General features: G+C 48.3%; 1 protein-coding gene across 1 annotated transcript in view; it reads right to left on the reverse strand.

Annotated features, from left to right (window-relative positions):
• Nucleotides 1-1,648, reverse strand: part of KCNB2 (potassium voltage-gated channel subfamily B member 2) — a 199,521-nt gene extending 197,873 nt beyond the window's left edge. The window contains exon 1 of the mRNA XM_065831631.2: nucleotides 1,227-1,648. The gene's annotated coding sequence lies outside the window, so the exon portion shown is untranslated. The remainder of the gene's footprint in view (nucleotides 1-1,226) is intronic.
• Between the last annotated feature and the right edge of the window lie 4,352 nt (nucleotides 1,649-6,000).

Below are 6,000 nucleotides of genomic sequence, written 5' to 3' on the forward strand. Positions count from 1 at the left end.
TTGAACTCTTAGTGTTTTTAAAGCAAAACCTCACTAGACAGGCTTTTCCCACTCCCAAGCCTGTTCAACCTCGCTGCTCTTCTTCCTCTTCTAAACCAATCCTGGCAGCTCTTCAGAGCCACGGCATGGGGTCACTGAAATCCTTCACTTAGGTGTCCTTTTAATAGCAAGGTCTTGATGACTGAGTATTTGCAAAGGAATGTTGCCTCCACTTGATGCTATTGACACTTCCTTTTTTACGCAAACATTTAAGAAGTGACAATTTTGGCAGTGATGCTTGAGATAGTCTCATCTGCAATGAATTAAAATGTCCAAGAAACTGCAAATATACTGCTTATTTATATCTTAATCATTATGTAACTTGAGTTGAATGAAGTCCAAGACCTGCTATAAATATGGACAGTACATACATAGGGTATAAACAAAGGTCTGCCTTCACCCAGGCAGTGAAATTCTGATTAGAGAAACATATTGAATGGTTTGTAGAAACCGTGCAATCAACATGCCTGTTTATAAATAAACTTAGGTTTTTAAATCCAGAGGACTGACAGCATGCTACTTATCTAGAGAAAACATACATGCCAATATATGTTAGACTAGCACAATACTACAGTTTTCTTTTACAGGATTCTTCAGTCCCCGGGTACACGGGGTAATACAAATGACAGCTATCTACCGAGAACGCTGAGGTTTTGTATCATCAGGTTCCCACAAGCGCTATTAGAGCATCGGAAACAAATGACGAGCCTTTATCTTTAAAGCTCACCCACGGCAGGAGGTAGAATACTACGAAATTTAGCAGCTCTGAAGGAACAAAAATACAAGCCACGGCTCCCAAAGCGCTCCAGCATGAGGGCTGCATTATTTTCCTTCAAACTGATCCAGGCATACGGAGAGACAACCCAGTGTCGGTCCAAGCCCGCCGAGCATGTCCCCTCTCCCGAGGGGCGCTCCCCGCCGCGGCCGCCGCTGCGCAGCCGAGCGCCCCCGGGGCACCCCGCGGGAGAACCGCGCTCCCGTCCGGCGAGGGTGCCCCGGAGCCCGCCAGGGGCCAGCCGGCAGCTTTCGCCTCCCTTGCAACTCCCATCAGTGCCATCGGCGCGGATGACTCGGTCTTCAAACATATATATATATATACACGTATATATATATATGCATATATATATATATACACAAAGAAAAACAAAAGGCAGCCCTCGGCGGAGAAGAGATGCCGATCCGCTTACCTTGCTCCGCGGGCGCCTGGGGCACCGCCGGGGGCTGGGGGAGGGATTCCCCGGCACTGGCAGGGGCTGCTCGGGCTTCCCCGGGCACTGCGCGGCCGCCGAAGCCACGACGAGAGGTTTGTTTTGGTTGCTCCTTCCCGGGGAGGGTTTTGCTCTACATTCCCGGCACCACATCACCGCCCCCCCCGGCACGGAGAGGACTGGGGGTGGAAAAACCACGACAAAGGCATCTCCCTCCTACCCCCGGAGACGAAAAGCCGCCGAACAAGCGGCGCGGCGAGCGGCTGGGGTGGCGGGCGGAGTGCGGGCTGGAGGGGGGGAGCCGGGGGGGGATAAAAGCCGAGCCCGCACTGCCCTCGCCCCGCTGTAATCCGCGGCTGCATGCGAGCTGCCGGCTGCCGGCGCGGCCGCCCGTGTCTGCGGCTGTGCGCGGCGGCGGCGGGGGGGACACGGCCGCTCCCGGCCGGGGTACGCGGGGCTCCCCCCGCCTCCCCCGCGCCGCCCCCCGCCGCCCCCCTCCGGCTGCGCGCACACCCGCGCAGCGCACACGCTCCTTGCCCCCCTGCATACGCACGCACCTCGCACGGCCCCCCAGGCAGGGGTGCACACCACCCTCCCCCGGCATTAAGCCCAGGCGGGGGATGTACACACACACACTATAACGATGCCACAGGCAGCCGATGCACACACACCCCCAACACACGCATGTACACGCACTCCCTACACCAACCCCTTCCTTCCCAGGTAGGGAATCCCCCTCTCAGAGGAGGGTGCTCCCACATTAACACTTCCACACAGGGAATGAGCACACCCCTCACACTCTCCGCACACCTCCCGCCCCACACACTTCCCTCCCAGACAGGGAACGTGCACACACACACACACACGTACACCCCTCCGTACACTACCCTCTCTCACACACCTACACACACACACACCTACACACACGCCACCTTTCCCTGGTCAGTGGTACTCTCACAGCCCCATCCCTCCCATCCTTTCCCCTTCCCCAGCCCGCGCAGGGCTTAGGCACACAACACCGGCACAGGGGTGTTCCCCCCAACACACCACACAGGGGTGTTCCCCAAGTCCAACTGACAGCCTGACAGCCCCACACCAGCCTTGGCTGTGGCCTGCTGGGCACCTGTTGAGGGATGAACCCCATGGCAGAGGTGCGTTGTCTGGGGAGTCGGGACCCTTGACGGTGTGGGAACTCACACACTTTTGCAATCAAGTCTTGATGGAGTAGCAGGCTGAGATCAAGACTTCTGCTGTTCCTGCTGCCTCTTCCTCTCTCCCATAGGGTTTAATAGTTCTTCATTACTTTTTAATGGAAAGTCCTTTACCATTCTCGATAAGGGGAATAAGTCTCGCTCCCTCATTCAGTGATGACCTTCTATATTTTAGGTATTGGATTAGAAAGCTGTTCTCCTTTTTCAAGCTCTCCTCTCTTTCTCAGGTTTCCTAACAGTTCCTCTGTAGCTTTGCGCTCTGCATTATGTTGCTCTGGCTTCATCTCCTCCTATAGCTCTAAGATTCTGCGTTCAGTGTTGCACATTTCACTGTGGGATGAAGGCTTTCCCACAGAACACTTATTAGCTTCCTATTTATGTATTTATTTATTTATTTATCTTTAATTCAAAGGCCTCCTAGATGTTTTGAAAGCCATCCAAGGAACAGATTGGGCTGTATTGCCACCATTATTTCAATTACAACCAATTAAAAATTAGGTTAAACTTTAAATGCTTTTTACTGTGTTAATTTCCCCAGTTTTATTTACTTCCTTGCCCACTGGCTTGGGAACATACAGATGTGTGATTTTTAAAAAAGGTCAACCATCATCTCCCAGCCTACCTTCCAAAGTTTGCAGAGTGGGTACCACACCAGTGGAAGTCCTAAGTGGTGCTTGTTTTCAAGGTTAGTTTTCTATGGAAATAATGATTCATGTTGAAACCTCCAGCAGGATGCACTTTGTCTGACATCTGGATATCTGTGAAGCAGACATCCATGCTTATCTACTTAGCATAGTCTACCCTTATGGTCAGTCAGGGAAATTCTGTTCCATATCTTAAATATGATAAACGAAACTCCGTAGCAACTCATTCCTCTCCGCAACCACTCTCCAACTGAAATGCAGGTATCTATGTATTCCATACATTCCATCCCTTGTGTGTCTACATGTGTCTACATATCTCATTAATACTTTTTGAACCCGCTGATTGGTTCCAGCTGAATGTGACAGATAGGCAGAACTCTCAAAGACAATTAAATTCCCATGAGTGTAAGAAGAAGCAGTTGGCTGAAGAGGCTTGCTATGTATCCCTTTATGCCCAGAGCATAGCAAAGGTGGCATTAGGAGTTCATGTGTTGTTACATACCACAAAATCTGCATGTATATGTCAGTGAGAAAAATTCAACTGGAATTTGTGTCTTCTTAGCCATTGCAGCCAGTAAAGCCCATGAGACAGAGCTGTAGGAAAACAGAGTTCATTTATTGAGAAGCTTATGAAATAGTAGGTTCTCAGGAGCTCCAGTGCTCCTCTACGGTTTTTCATGATGCAGTGAGTGGTTTAGAAGGCTGTGTTTTATAAAAACAGGCTGTGTTTCTGTGACATGTTAATATTTGATTCTTTTGTGTTTTTGATAAAGGTTTTTTTTACTTCTCATATGCACAGACTCATACACTAATTGGACTTCCTCATTGGGAAAACTGGCAGAAAAAGCAGTCAGTAGGTTAGTTTCCACAGTTCTCTACCTGTGCTGGTGTGCCTGCTGTGTAGACACTGCTCCAGAATAACCAACTGATCTGCTCTCAAAAAGGAGGAATTATTCTGGAATTATGCTGATTTAGTGAGCCTGTAGTAAAAATAACTTTATTCTGGGGAAGAAATTTTGCGCATAGAGGTATATTGTCATACCTAGATATATGTGTACTTCAATGCATCTACATTATTCAATTTTCATTCATAAACAAAACACTAACTGTTCTTTACTTGCTCCTTTTCTAGGTTTGGGGCTTTTCTGTTCATGAACACTCATTTCCTGCCCTTACACCACGGTCTTTGGAAGTTGAAATGAAGCCTTTGTGGTTCCTCCATTTAACAGGAAAAAAGAGCAAAATGGACAGCCATGCTGATGACCACTGTCTTCCAGACCACATGGAAAAGATTTCCTTCAGGGGAGTTTTGTTTCAGGTGGTCAGGTAAGGTGGAGAAAGACAAAGCTTGAATGAAAGAAATCTCTTTCTTATCAAGCTTTCAGTTGCATGATCTTTCTCCCTTGTGACAGCTGTGTTCTTCAGAGCACCTTTGATAAAAGTCTGGCCTTGTAAACATGCTGAACCTCTTCCTTCTCACTTCACGCCTGGTTTTCATAGATGAGTCTACTAGATCTCTATGAGGCAGTGCTGCCCAAACACCTCCCTGGAGTGAGAGGAGAGGGTGGACACAAGAAGGTGTGGATGGAGAAAAACGGGCAGACATTTGGAAAGGTACAGTTAAAGCTTGATACGGAGCAGGAGGACCATTCAAAGTCACAATCTAACTGCTGCAAGAAACAACTGTCTTCTCCACTGCTGACTATCTTGACCATGCTAGTGAATTCATGTGACCCACACATTTGCTTCCTTTTGAAGAAAGAAGAGTGGATTTGTGTTTGTCAGGGCCCTGAAGGCACTTCCAGGACTGCTGGTCCTGCCCAGCTTATCCTGGGGGTTCACCCAGCTCCCCCTATGGCCCAGGACCCCATTTCGGCTCATGCCAGGCTGCCCCAGCAACACTAGAGACAATCACCTGTGGAGAAGGGAATGATTGTCATACAGGCTGGCTTGATGGCAGTCCCTCATTTTCAGGAGGAGATATTGCAGTAAGTACCAGCAACAGGAGAACTTCTGTCATCAGCGTCAAAGTTGCCTGTCTGTCTAAATAAATAGTTGATCATTTTCCGGACTGTCATCATCTTAGTTACTGCAATGACAAAATGTAATGTCAGGTGATCTGGAAATATCTCCTAATTTCACAGTGATGAATCCAACAAATGGCAAAAAGAAAATAGTTCTGTTCTAGGAGAAGAGCAAACCCCATCCCAGTGCCCTTTCTATCACCCAAGATTTCCAGATAAAAACAAGTCAAACAAAGGCTGCTTGTTGGCCAAGTCTAATATTCTCTTAAAATAAATCACATCGGAAATAGCATCTGGCAGTAGCAGAGCCCGCCACAAATCAGACCAAGTCTGGTCTGGATTAGAGGCTTCCTGAATCATGGAATAGCTTTCCATGCTTACAAACGAGGGTTTAGGGGTTTTCCCCCCTCTTTGTCAGGTTCTGGTTTCCTTTCATCAGCTTTCTGCAACTCAGAAGAATATGTTTTCTATTCCTCTTGCCACAGATCAGACTCCACCACACTTTTTTCAGGGCTTGGGTTTTGGAGGGGCTCCTGGAGGGGGCTCCAGTTCTTCCACAGGATGCAGTGGGAGAGCAGTCTCCCCAGCGTTCAAAGGCTACTTTGTAGATACATCTGGGAATGGTGTGCTGCTGCACACTGGGGCATCGGTGGCAGCTTTTTCCTCTCTCACACAATAGATGGAAGACTTCAGGGCTGGGTATCACAAAACCGGCAGTGGAGCTGAGCAAGAGGAAGGACAGATCATGGACGAGATGCCATTGTTAAATTAGCTACAAGTTGGATGGATTTTGAGTGTGGTTTTTTTTTTTTGGTTGTTTGTAAAAATTGATTAATTGTTCTTTTCTTCTCTGGGTGTTGGGGTTTTGTGTGTG

Source organism: Patagioenas fasciata, chromosome 2, assembly GCF_037038585.1.
Source record: "Patagioenas fasciata isolate bPatFas1 chromosome 2, bPatFas1.hap1, whole genome shotgun sequence".
Classification (NCBI taxonomy): Eukaryota; Metazoa; Chordata; class Aves; order Columbiformes; family Columbidae; genus Patagioenas; species Patagioenas fasciata.